This window comes from Photinus pyralis, unplaced genomic scaffold (genome assembly GCF_008802855.1).
Source record: "Photinus pyralis isolate 1611_PpyrPB1 unplaced genomic scaffold, Ppyr1.3 Ppyr1.4_LG3b, whole genome shotgun sequence".
Classification (NCBI taxonomy): Eukaryota; Metazoa; Arthropoda; class Insecta; order Coleoptera; family Lampyridae; genus Photinus; species Photinus pyralis.
This window is the reverse complement of record NW_022170510.1, coordinates 22,111,947-22,126,870: the sequence shown is the minus strand read 5'-3', so window position 1 is coordinate 22,126,870 and position 14,924 is coordinate 22,111,947. Positions and strand designations below refer to the sequence as shown.

General features: G+C 36.9%; 1 long non-coding RNA gene across 2 annotated transcripts; it reads left to right on the top strand.

The window, feature by feature from the left end:
• The first annotated feature begins 13,698 nt into the window (after positions 1-13,698).
• On the top strand, positions 13,699-14,694 carry LOC116167240. Of its 2 annotated transcripts, XR_004144489.1 has the most exons (3): positions 13,699-13,927; positions 14,021-14,559; positions 14,612-14,694. It is a non-coding gene; the product is annotated as an uncharacterized LOC116167240 (long non-coding RNA). The 2 variants fall into 2 exon arrangements; XR_004144488.1 differs by having other exon boundaries at positions 13,699-14,559.
• Positions 14,695-14,924: the final 230 nt, after the last annotated feature.

Genomic DNA, 14,924 nt, shown 5'->3' with positions numbered 1-14,924 from the left:
AAAAATCAAATCCGTTCGTAATTCGAAGAAGGGTATCACAATGACATATTTTGGCCGACGACACCCCCTCCAACCCCCCGCGCCCCAGCCCAACCACAAACTTTTAAATCTTAAATAGTGACCACCACCCATGTGTGATACCGTTGGAAAGCTCTGAAAAATGCTTTTCCAAACCATACCAATAGCTATTACCATTAGGTTTAGTAATTATCGTGCAAATCAAAAAATAAAGTAATATGAACATAATGAATCTGTCGTATTTAAACGCAAATCGGCGAACATAGACGAAACTAAGACAGAGAATAATTCAAGAATGTCGAAAATATTGCAAACCAACATTTGACAAAGGTTGACCAAGAGTTTGAGAATATTATAATGACGATCAAAATGAGTTGCTGTCCGAGTCGGCTTTGGAAGCAAGTAAATCGATTTTAGATGTAAACAAAAATTCAAGGCGACTTCGACCAGCAACTCATTTTTAATCGCATAGTATCTGCCTACCAAACGGAAATCATTTGAACATATTAATGAAATAATAAAAAAGCCAACTTTAGAAATGTATCATATTAGTTTATTTTTTGATTTGCAAGTAATTACTAACCAAATGTAACTATTTGGTATGGGTTGGAAAGCATTTTTCAGAGCTTTCAACCGTATCACACATGGGGGTCGCTATTTAAGATTAAAAGTTGGGTGGCTGGGCGCAAGGGGTGTGAGGGGGTCGTCGCCCACCTATGTATTGTGATGATTCCCCTCCGAATACCGAAACGGATTTTGTTTTTTTAAATACTTGTTTATTTACCTAAGATAGGGGGTGGTAAGCTTCAAATTGTCACCCTGTATACTGTTACGCACAAATACCGAAAACGCTCAATAGCCGAAAATAATGCACACAACGCCGTTTATAGCCGGAAGCTAACTGACCAACAACGAAATAAGTATTTTTCCGTGTTATGGTCCTGAACTTTGCACACTAACGCTTGTGGTCAATTTTAGAACGACCACAATGCGAATTGTATGGTTTCAACACCGGACAATGAATTGTTTTCAGTTTTAACGTATGTCCTTGAATGTCATGTATCGCTTATAATTCAGTTTTAGTTTTGATCTTCAATTCAGTATATAAGAAATAGCATTGTCAGCTCAAAGCAAGTCTATGCAGCTCTTGTACGAACAAATATTTTACAAATTGGTCAATATCTGCTTTAATAAAAAATTACTTTTTTATTTATTTAAGAATATTATTGCTTGCTGGTAACAAAACACTAATCAAATCGAGCGATAAAAATTGCGTAAAGAAACGTACACGCTTCTGACCGTCGCGAACCATCACGTTTTTTCGTCCGATTCCAGTATTTTAACGAACAGCACTTTCTACTATAAAAAAATCTCTTTCTCTCCAAGGACTTCAACAAAGCGGCCCATCAACAATTGGGCCAACAACACGGTCGGTTTTCGCCGAGTCGGCGACGACTCGGCAGCCTCCCTGTTAATATTACACAGGTAGCGCGATGCGCCAATTGCATGTTGTCCTAATTAGTATCAAAATTCATGAATTCATGTGACTCAAAGGAAATTAATTCTCTGTTCTCATATACCATAAAGCAGGTCATTCATTCTTGAATGCATTTATGAAAAGAATTCCAATAATCAAATAATAAACATTCATTTTGAAAACCCATCATTTAGAAAGTTTGACAACAACACACCTAACAAACCTTAAAAAATATAGATCTACTCGGTTTGTATTTGGAGCATAAGTTGGGGAAGGAATAAACCCACGACTCGGCACATAAGTCGAACCGAATTTTCATTCATTCACGATTTCCTTGTCTTTGTGATTACACGTTGAGGTCCGAATGGTTTGAAAAGTAAAGAATTTTTGTATATCTTGTTTTCCTACAACTACTTCAACGTAACTTTCAGCTGTAACTTGAAGACTTCCAGCCTCCGTTGCCCTTTTGTCCAAGAATCTTCAAACTGTAATTAGCTAACATGTAGCAGACTTCTCCGAAAACGAATGCCCCGTGTAACTAGCGGGATCTTTTAATTTCAAATAATCACCATTTGCATGGCCAAGTTCCAATTGTTTTCCGGACAAAGGTTTTTGTGACGTAAGCGCCTCTAGAATTAAAATTTTTATGTAGATTGACAGATTAATTTTTAAATTAATGTATATATTTCACACATTACATCTTAAACTTGGTTTGTAGGGTGGATCTTATAACGGGACGATCAAAAATGAGTTGCGTCGAACTGATTTTTGATCCATAGTATATACGGCCCGCGACACATCACGTTTCAACCACACCGGCTCAATTGACTTCCGTGCCCAAAAAATGGAAAAAATGTTTAAGAGATTCGAAAAATACCGGATTGGCGTCGGGGCTTGATCGGCAGCCAGAAGAAAAACAAGTGACTTCTTTAGTTTATGTATGGGGGGAATGCTGAAGATATATTGACTCGCTCCCAACTTCCTGAAGAAAACTGAACTCCTTAAAAATGTAAAAAGGCCCTTTGACGAAGCTTTTGTAGGGAAGCGGAATATAAGTTTCTATTCGGTGTCACAAAGATATTTGTTATCAACTGTTTCGGCCGAAAACAGTTGTACAAAGAAGTGATCTAAGTCGTTTTTTGGGTGTGGTAACTCATCTCTAAGTTGGCAGTTACTAGTTAGTACAAGTAGGTACTTCGTTGGGTCTTCCCAGAGACATGGGGTACTTCATGTTTGAACTTCAAAAGTGTCAGTCTTGAACTACGCTGCCAACCTAAAACTTAAGCGGCATAAAAAGGTGTTCCAACATAAAACACGTTTAGTTTCTAATGTTCCCTTTAATGTTTCTGATAATGATTTTTAATTAAATTTAAAGCACCGAAATAGAAATAATAGTATGAAAAACGCGGTGTTAACAATGCTTTTGTGTAATACTCCTATCTTGCGAACTCGTGGCTACGCTTGCGTCGAAATATCTCGTTTATTTACTAAGATATGGGGGGGGGTAAGTTTTCAAATTGTCACCCTGTATAACGTAAGAGACATTACCAAACGCCAAGAGAGCGTAAAGCTAGGTGTACGATTTCGAGTAGACAATTAGCCGTATGTAAATAAATTTAGTATATCAATTAATCTTATTAGTACGAGGCCTACGATACCTACAGGCCGGAGCGCTCGAAAAAGTCACGTGACCTTAGGAGTATACGGACCGTGACCGTTCAGGGCACATTACATTATGGCGTATGGAAAATCCGTGCGCGGCTCCACTATTTATATTTTTACTCCGGATCCGTTTAACATATAGCCACGAAATTTCAATTTCAATAGTACAGGCAATTAAATTATGGTGTTTGTTAATTTTTAACACTGGAAATAATTAATTTTAAGATTTAAAGTCTTTGAAGATAAAACGACGGTAGTAAATCCGTGTCTTTCTATATTTCCACCATCATATTTCTGTTTCTAGGAACCAGATCATTATAATTGTTTCGGTGTCTTAAACTAGAATGATATGCGCCTCCAATTATGCATATATAATGCCTTATGTGGTATTAGTGTAGATTTAACAGGGCCTATAAAATCGCGCATTAATTATCCGCGCAGAGCAAAATTCACCACGCGAGAAACTTTTTTGTTGCTGGTACAGTTGTATCACATATATCGAATGAATTGTGGCCAAATGACACAAAAATGATTTTCAGAAGGAATTTTTAAAAAATGGTCTTTTGTTCCTTTTTTCAGCAGTTCTAGTAAATTACGCGACTTACGGAACACGCGAACGCGGAATGGAAATTATTATTTTATTTTTATTTATTTATTTATTATTTTTTATAAAATATATTTTTATAAATTAGGTATTAATGGACATTCAAATAGTGTTTGTAATATGTAGAGAACCATTAAACTTACAAAATTTAAAAAAAATGTATACAGGGCTCCAATTAAAAATATACAGTTTCCAGTGCTTATTGGACGTGGGAAAGTGGTAATATGGATTGGGTACGTTGCAGGGCGTCCCATTCAAACAGGTAAATAAAATAAAAATAAAAGTAATCGTTCAGTACCTTAATCGTTCGAGCTAGGGTTTTCCACGATGATCTAAAAACAATTCTACGACAGAATTGTGAAATAAATTGCAGTACTACTGTTAATACGACTCTTCCCTTGTAGAAAATAAATTGAAAATAAATAAGAGTTCTTAATAAAAAAGATTCGGTTATTACGTCAATAATTTATAAACTAATTAAAAGAAATCAAGATACAATAAATAAATACGGAAATGAAAGCAAAACTTTGCTGAAAACAAATATTAAATCATTGAATATAATTTATATTCAAAGGTTATACACGTAAACTTTCAAGGAACGAAAAGGAAATATGTTAGTAAAAATAATCGTATAGAGCGCAGTACGAGTATCAAAGATATAAGGTCTTAACACAAAAGCATGCAAACGCAAATAAAGATGTAAAAAAATTCGGGTATGCATACAAATGAAGGCTTTTATAACACTTTTCCATTTCCTGGCAAACCTACCTGGAATTTATGCCGTTCTGCTCTGTCAGCGTCGAATTATTAACAAAATATGTAAAATGTATATTGATTGTTTTTAAAGCAAGTACGTATCGATATGTATTTATTTCAACGTAAAGAATAAGAAAAGTTGTAGAACAAACTTACTTTACTTTTCCACTTACAGTTTGCGGATTTTCCATTTTATCGGTGTAAGTGAATTTAGAAACTTCTTTTACCTTACGCCGCGCATTTCCGATACGAAGTATGAATAGTCAACATACTTAACCTGCTAATAGAATCGATTAAAGTGAGCTTTTTTAGTAATAAAACTTTTGCGATCAATAACTGGTTCCGCTTACATCTACAAAATTAACTAAACCTATGTACCTACCTATTCTATTCTCTGAAGGGAGGCAGCAGGGTTATAAAGTTTCCTAGCAAACACGTGCCGAGGAAATTGAAAATAAAATTTAAATCAAACTGACTTTGAAATAACTAAGGTTACACCATGTGGCTTGCCGTCTATTACTGATGCTAAAACGCCACGATAGGTATTGTTTTATAAATGCCAGCAATTATATTGATGGACAGTTGTGCCATTTTTAGCGCATTTTTGCAAAAATTTTTTTTGTAAAAAGTAGCTTTTAATCTCACTTTGGCTGGCTGGCTGGCTGGCTGGCTGGCAGTAAATGCGCCCCCGTAGAAAAACGCTTGTAAAAAGACAAGGAGTGTACATGTAACTATCGGGGCCGTGTAATTAAGAACGTTAGGGATGGGGCTACAAGATTTGGAGTCGACGACATCTGGACGCCATCCCCGAGCGTATTATACTAACCTGGAGATTTTTCAGTTTTTATCTATCTTCTTCTACAGTTTTTCTCCGATTGGTGTCGTCGGGAAGATCTTGTCAACGCGCACAACTCCTGCGTGGCGGAATTTTGTTTTTTTTTCCTAGGGGCGAAATAAACCACCTTTTGCGCGGCGCGCTTCGAGGGGTAGTCGACTTTGGGCGCCCAAAAGTTTCTTACAGCGCGAATCGCGGTCTCTCTTTCTCGTGTCACTAATAGAAGGTCGAGCTATGTGAAGTACCCAAAAGTTGAATACGATTTTATGCCGGGATTTTAGCGAAATCTACCAAAATGTGAATTACGAATGAACGGGACGTCGGAACTGTGTATCGACAAAGGGAATGTGGTAACCCCCGACGAGATCTTACTGATGGTGGAGTCGAAACTTCAAATCCGAATTGTTGCGGGTGATCAGAAGTGGGTGTCGACAAAGGGAATATGGTAACCCCCGACGGATCTTACTGATGGTGGAGTCAAAACTTCAAACGCGAATTGCGAGTGCACGGTAAGTGAGAAAATGGTACCGACAAAGTGAACGTGGTAGCTTTCGGCAAGATCTTATTGATGGTGGAGTCAATATTGGCTAATAAAACACTGATCTGCCACACAAAAATGCGCTGAAGTCCCTTCAATCTCACACGAGGACTTTGATCATTTTTTATAAATAAATTAGTGTACGCAAGTTAAACCTTTCAAACGTTTTCGTAATCAATAATCCCTAGACAACAGTTGTACGCGTCAAATTAACCCACGTGTTTCGCCACAAAAGAAGCACCGTCCTTGCTAAACCCTCTTGAAATTATGTGAAGTGCCAACAACGCATTTTGGATTGCCAGCGGTAGCTGATAAAAAAATAAAAACTCATTCCGCCTTCCTAAATTGCTTTTCGTCTTAATTATTACGAGCCAGTAATCTGATTAAACGTGTTCGATTAAATTGGTATACTGGTAAGAAAAGGGCGATTTTTGTATACTCTGCAGAAATAATATGGTCGTCGGAAAATGAATTACCTATCTGCAGATTGTTAAAAATGATAAGGGATTTATATTTTATGTAAACTATACCTTTGATTACTGTATAAAGTCTATATTCTGATATTCACGGTAATTTTTGACTGGATCACTGAAGCAATAGGACGATCTTTCATATTTCAGCTGGGCTTATCTGATAGATAACTTCCTATGTAAATATATGTTTCCGTGACAACAAACTATCAGGAGTAACGGGTAACATAATAAAGCGGCCTGAGGGATCAACCTACGCAAATTACAACCCGGTGTTTTTCTTCTTATTCCAAATATAAGATGTATTAGTTATCGTTTTTGTCTAAAATTAGGTCACATTGGTTGGTCAAAATCAATTAATCATCGTCGTCTATCGTCGTTGATCCGTTTGCAAGTCCCTTTCATTTCATGAATGAATGAATGAAGTAGACATCTTTAATAAATTAAAAAGGTAGGTATAATAAAAGGTCACATTGATCTCATACTAACGTATTCTTACTTATTTGTGAAGGAAAGAACATGGTAACAACCATCAATGGTAGACTTGGCCCCCCAAATGTTTTTTCGGATTTCTAAAAAATGATAATGGCGCAAGAGTTATTATCGGTGGCGCATATGAGCGCATAACGAGCGCATTCATTTTAAAATAATACGACTATCAAATCTCTCCGGGGGGGGGGGGGGGCAAGTTAACGGACCCCAAATAAACTGGTGTTGCAGCCTTAGGGGTGAATGGAATTCATCCTTTTAGTTTTCATAATACACACCGATCGCCTTAACCTGACTCATCAGAAGTTTACAGTCAGTTTAGGAAGCTGTCAATCTGAGGCTCACACGGCAATCTCAAAGTTCAGTTCTCAGTTGCACGTTATTTCTAATAGGAATAAATGAATTAATCTCAACCATTGATACCAAAGTTACTTCTATGCTTTACAATTTAATAATAACTAGAGTTGGAACAGAGACACATTACAAACCTTTCGTAACGCGAGTACTAAATTATGGTAGTATCGCATATCCGTTGCTAGAAAAAGTACAATTTACGAAAGTGATAATTATAGCATACTAGAGTATCATCGAAGACGTATTGTAAGCATTCGAGGAAGAATTAATTTAATGCAATATACAACTACACACATTATGCTCATTGGATTCAATGTGATAACATCAATACGGTATTACACATATTGCATTTCAGCAAAAAGGAAACATCAAGTATTGTACATAGAATGCATTTTAGGGAAACTAGGAGAATATCAGGATGCTATAATTATATACGCAGACGGCTCTAAAACAGAAACGGTAGCAAATTAAAGAGCTACGCTAGGAGGCATTCCAACATTACGAGTGTATATGTCTCAGAATTGTATGCACTATGGTACTATAAGCAGGTAGTCATATGCTCCGACTCTTTAAGCAATATGCGTGCATTAAACATGATCAAAGGACGTATACAGTAATTACCTATCAGTATTAGGGTAATATTCATTTAGATTCCGGGTCATGTCGGAAATCCCGGTAATGTGGGTCCGTTAACTAAAATTTTGACGTTTTGTGTTCTGCTGACCTAGGGCCAGCTAGCGCCACAAATTTTAGAGCTGCCATCACCCTCCAATAGTGTGGGGGGAGGGGGCACACCATTTTATCTTTTCGGGTAAAAATTTGATGTTTTCTGTTCTGTAGACCTAGCGCTCAAGTTAACCTAGCGCAATTATAAATCCTAGCAAGTTTATAATTTTGCGGTGTCTGTCCGTCTGGCCGTTAGCACGATATCTTGATAACGATAACGAATTGACCGATTACGATGAAATTCTGTAGATGGATTCTTTATCAAATTTGTAGATCGGAGTTCGTGAATTGGCAATGTAGACCAAAAAATAAAGTAGGCACTTTTGACATCTCTGTGAGTTATGAACCGAATTGTATGAAATTCAATATGTGTATAGTTTAGAACTAAATGGCGCAAATATGGTGTATATTAAAATTAGCTGAGGTTTTTGCACTCCACGCTGGCCGCACTATCTAAAAGTACGTCGATGGGCCAAGTTAAACAAGAAATTCAGTAAATTTTCCATCTTGATAGATAGTCATTAATTCCTGAACGCAGAAATAGCGGTGCTCCCATTGGGCAATTAAGCACCCAAATAGGACTTCCATTGCCCTTGTCGCTCATTATTTCACAATTCGTGATAGCTGTGGGAAATAAATGACCGATTTCTTGCCCACGTTTTGCCCAACGTTGATTTTCTCAAAACTATAAAAATAACGTACGTGTAACGTGGTCACAAGCACGGATACCTACTTGAACAGACTTTGGATTTGTGTCATTTCTCATGATACATTGATTAGTTCCATCTATTCACCGTGGTTCCATCAATTGGTTGGGACTCTGCAGTGCTACTACGACATGCAACCACTCTGTAGTATCAATATCGTAGTAGGACTTACCGCTTACACCGTTTCCATTAGATGGATCGTGCCCTTCAAATTCAAATTATTATTTGAAAGAGCTGATACGTCCCAGATAACTTGTTGCACATGCTATCAATACATGTGAGTGTGTACAACCTAAACAAAGTACATTAAAGAAAACATCGAACACTAATTGTAGGTATACGTTTATGTTCACACCTATATTTTACCGTCCATCAAATCGATGTAAAATTTGTGCTTCATTACCAGTACTTCCTTCGTTATTCGTTACCCTTCTACAATCAAATTTAATCCAATAATCTACTTTCTGTTTATCAATATTTATTAAACACACATTCTGTGTCAAATATATCTACTCTGATTCGCAGGACAAATTTTAGCTTGTATAATACATAATATCTTAGTGTAAAGAATAGAAGTAACATGGATAACACCCAAAAAGGTACTATGTATGTTCTAATGTGAAGTGGATCTACGGCAAATCTGTCAACTAAAATCAAAGCAAAATAGTTATAAGTAGTAAATTTAGTTTATGTTTTGCATTTGGTCAGAATTTGCATTACTGACAGTTTTGAGAGAAACGAGTTTTCGAAATAATGTTTCCCAAGCATTATGTCGGTTATTGCGTTCGGAACAAAACATGAACCCACGTTCAATATTGTTCTCAAGCATATACCTACCAAGCAGTCACGGAAAGAAATCATAAGCACAGAGACAATCTTTGCCTTAGAAAATAACCTCCAATCAAAAGCATTCAATTGAAAATAAGGAAAGTTTCCCAATCAAAGTAGAGTTCCTCGGACGGGAAAACAACTGACTCATTCGATAGTCAAGCACAGGGAAATGGAACAGAGGAATAAAGGGAGTGGACCAAGTTAGCACCCATAAATTGGAACCCCAATTCGTTACATCTCCAAAATATTATGCTAATTTGTGCACCAATGCCAACTTTTGTGTACTTCTCTTTTACGATAAAATCAAAATTTTCCGTTGGGGGTGCAATTTAAGATTGGAACACCATCCTTCTCGTATCCACATGACACCAATACCATGGATGTCTTATTGTTTTGTCCTGATTTGTGCGTTAATGCTCCGATCGTGTGCGCCTTTCCTTTAGGAGTCATCCAAAATTTCTATAGGGTGTGCCAACTTAATGCAACACCCCTCACAATCGGAGTAACTTGAAACCTATGTTATAGTATTGTGCCTATTTTGTGCTCCAATGCCCGAATTTTTTGCGCCTTACGTTTCAGAGAAAATCAAAACGTTCAGTTGGAGATCCACCTTAGTCCTACTTAGTTATTAGTATGGGGAAGGTTTTGTGTCTTTTTGCTATTCAACGACTTTAATCCTACTCACCATCATGCCCGTATTGACATAACACAAACATCATAGTTTCGTGCTCGTTTTGTGCTGATTTGTGCCCCAATACTTAGGTTTTCCGCTCCTTTCGTTTTGGAGAAATTTAAAATTTCTACAAAGGGGGCTAACTTAACGCAGCACTCCTCATAATCGAAATGACTTGAAACCTATGTCATGGTTTTGTGTCATCAAATCATAAATAAAGTACCTTATAGTTGCGTGTATGTTTTAATCAAAACCATTTCTTCCATTATTTGGTACCTATTTATAATACGCGATTGATTCTATGCTCCCGGCACCATCTATCGCAAAAACACTGAACTCACAACATTTGAAATTGTTGGAATTATCTCTCCTTTTCTGCTACACGTAAGTAACATTGGCACAAATTTATGGATAGAACAACTTTATTACTTCTGCCATTGTACACTTGTTAATGAAGCGTTGAGGTACGGCCAGATAGTAATTGCATTTCACGGAATATCTATCGAATCGTAAAACAAATTATGATATCGTAAACGTGTTTTGCAATACACTGACTCTTCGTTTGGTATAAAATTAAAGGAGAAATATTGACTAGTTCTTACGTTGATTTGTCCATAAGTACACGCTTTAATTCCCCAGCCCTAACTCAACCGGCATAGGCAACGCGACCAACGAGTTCTAGAAGGTTTGAATCCCAGTTATAAATTTCCTGGAAAATGGAAATTTGTCTAATACGGATTCCCGCACGCTTGCTATGACATACTATGCTGAAAACCGCATGCGGGAAACCGCATGCTGGAAAATAAAAAACCGCGCCATGTATAATTAAATGCATAAAGACATACTACGTGCGTTTTGCAGTCGCCGCATATAAATGCGATTTTGCTGCCGCACTTGTCGGCGGGAATGCGGTTGCGGTAAGTGGGAGAACACAATAAGACGTTGTGCGCGGGTGCACCATCCTGTTGAAACCAACAGTACTTTAGGGCCCTGTCACGTACAAAAACCACAGGAACTCTTGAGTTCTCACTCTTCTGGCGGTGACAATGTTTCGTTGCCGGCTGCTATACAGGGAGAAATGGGTAGGTTCAATTTTGGTTTATATGGGCGCCAGAAGCGGGAATAACAACGAAAGTTGTAGATACTGCTCTTGCTTCAGGGAGCAGGATGTATACCTATAGTTATCTCGAAGAAGGCGATACTCAAGCACCAGAGACTTGCTATAACTAGACTGCGCGTAACGTATCTAAGGTGTTGTCGACACAGTATGCAACACACAATGCACCGCGGGGCAAAAATCGCTGAGATGATATGCAATACAATGAAATAAGTCGTTATTTTAGATGTTCCGTTCATTAATCATTCTCGTGATTAGCTCGAATTAGTGAACAGATAAATTTCTGTTGAGAATAAACCAATAAACTTAGGTTAAGTGCCTATCAACATGTACTCTGTCGATAAATTTTTAAATAATATGCTGATTTTCAACGGATAAAAGTTTAAAGGGCCAATGGATCAGAGCCATTCGAAGAGAAAAATTTACTCCCACCATAGTGCATTGGCGGGGAATGAAGCCGATTTTAGAAAGATACCTACGAAGGTGTTACAAAATAATGCAATACCGAGCGTTTTCGACTTTCCCATTCACTTAAAATAACGTAGAACTATTATTCGACATCCTTTACCAGCAAGACAACGGCAATACCAATTTGCCTATTAGGTATAGACGTAACTAAGTACTTACTGGTACTAAGTATATTTCAGGTTTTGTTACAAGAAAAATAGCTAAGTCTGTTAAATGTTCCATATGTGCAGATGCGATATTCGCATCAGAGAGTCATTCAAAGCTTTTAACTAGAAAAAATCGTGGAGGATTGTTGCACGTATCAAGCGATGCATTAAAAATTTGCCAAATTGCCGAAAATGTGTTCAAGTTTTTCATTCAATCCACACCACACCGCGTTGTAAACAAAATGGTTATCAGCAGTCTAAGAAAAATAAATAACAGTTACAGCCCATTTGGATTTTTGGATAGGCATATATTGAAACAAAATCCGCTAAATAATCATATCTTACTACTTATATCTTTAGTTTTAAGAGTATATTTTCCCATACGTGTTCACCACTAAAATACACATATAAATCGAATTAGGACTAGAGTAAGGCAGTTATATATACCAATTTAGTTTAAATAAAATACCAACAAATTCGATTAAAATAGTTAACAGCTATATGTTATCTTTTTTTGCTACTAAAATTTAGAATAAACATGGCTAAAGCAAGCTGCAGAACGTACGTCTGCCCCGCGATGAACAGTTGGTTGCCTATCCTATCTTGACAACAGGCGTTTATAGTAAAATCTACGTTACGCGCGGTCTAGTTATAACAAGTCTCTGTCAAGCACACACACACACACACAGAAAGAAATTACATGGAGGCGAAAATACGGTATATTTAAATATCAGTTCAATAACCAAAAGGGGCAAATTAGCTTCGACTTACTCACAACAAATAAACAAGGCAATGAACAAAAATTTTAACATTCACAAGATCCACTTACTCATAACACCTTGACCACGGGTACCTCACCTGGGGTATACCATAGAACAACAAACTTAGAATGGAAACTCTAATGTAATGTAAAAATGACGCGCCATCTCGTGTATGTTCTCAGCAGCTTTTGCGTGAATGGCGCCAAATTTAAATATTAAAATGTAAGCTACGTCCGCATTATACTGCATTTCTCCGGATCTGTAACAATAACATTGGATTTGACTAGCTGAAACCTAAAAGGTAAATGAATCCAGCCAGTGAAGTCCAATTTTGTTTGTTAGGCATCCAGATAAATTCAGTTTAATGCCGATGCACCTCAGCAGTCAGGGGCTTCAAAGAGTACAGACCACTTGTTTTATAAGTAACAACTCCAATTAATCCAATCAAGGAGTAATATTTAATTTAATATGGATATACAAGATACAAGATCAACTTCATGGAACTCTACTTTATGATGCTCTCAAGATCGTTCTAAAAACAAAATATGTAGCAATTTATTACAATTCAATTAGTATTACCTGCTAAAGATAATGTGCGAACTGCCACACGCTTTAAACCTCTTCGTGTTCTAGGTTCTAAAGCGCAACCAGAAAAATGACGTTCACGAACCAAAAACTTTTGTGTAAATTTCTTCCACATTATATTCTAAACCAATTCTATAAAAACTTCGGGCTCCATTTTTGGGAAACGTCTTCACAATTTGTCACACAACATTTACGTTTTCGATTTGTATATGCATAATTCATTGTAATAATGAATAGTAATTATACTTAAAGCACAATAAGCCGTCAATCAAAATTCAAAATTCAACTGTCATAATGGCGACACGTACTAAAGTCCCTAGATTTAGTACCTTTTACACGCACGCTAACTCTGCGCCATCTATTGAATGTTCTCCAAACTAATTATATTTGTACTCAGTTGTTCCCGTTTACGTTTCCCTTCTAAGTTTTTTGTTCTGGGGGGTATACTACTGATTAATATTTGACTTGTGAAATGTTTTATAAACTCAATATAATTAATTTGTGACTAAGCACCAAATAGTGTAACTAATACGTAAGTAATTGAATGCAACCAAAAATTTAAATGAAATATAACCTTAAATTATACGTAACCTCCAAAATGACAAGTATTTATCTCGTTTATCATAAGTATAAAAAAACTTCGTTAAACACAAAAAAACAACACAGTGAAAGTGAGGGAAGAAAAAGAATGAAGGAACAAGAGGAGATAGGTAAGATAGGATAGAGGCTCGACAAATGAATTCCCTTCCTTTATTTTATTTGACCACCCTGACGATGTAACGGAGACGGCACAACAATTACAGCCTGACCTTTGCCGAAGAGTGTAGCTTGCCAATTAAGGTGACCGGAGTGGATGGTGTGACTAACGGCTGACAATCGATGTGGCTTTGGTGATGTGGACCGGAACACAACGAACGCAAGACGTAGGTATAGATGGTTCCGGGATGTATCGGTAAGTATCACGATAGGCAAGGATGTCTGGTTCCGATTATTGTAGATGATGGAATCCAACGTAGTGTGATGAAACCTCCAAGGAAACTTGAAGACGACGAACGCAATAAAGTAGACGTAAAAGAAAAAGCTCTTGAGATGACGAGCGAGCTTATGGTGAATGTGACGGCAGATCCGCAATATATGCGCGAGAAGAATTAACCACCAAAATATCAAACGGCACGTACTTAATCTTCTCTGACAACCAATTCTCTATAAATCCTTCCTTAGAAGCTCAATATAATTGTAATTAAAGACTTGGTGAAATCACATGTACTTCATACAAGATGTCTACAGGAAAAGTGAAAGTTGATAACAGTATACGGGAAAAGGAAATTGTTATCAGCTACAGGTAACAACAATACAGAAAGGTGAAAGTTACTAAATTTAAATTTGAATTGTAGGGAAAGAAGAGAAAATGAAATAAAGTATTTCGAAGACTTAATAGGCCTTAAGGGTAAGAAAATAAACTGTTACAGCCCACATAAAAAAAGTGGATGATCATTACTCAGAAGCGAAACGTTGTATTGAAAATCTCTCAGCGGAGTTCAATAAGTGACAATGAGAAAGTGGTTTTTATTTTTTTTGTATCTGTTCAAATAACATCAGGAAAAAATAAAAACGATATCGGTAAATTTCGGTTTTTCTGGCAGTAATCGACATTTTCTGATGTTGTTTACAGTATAATAATAACTCTTTAATTGCGCAACTTTACCC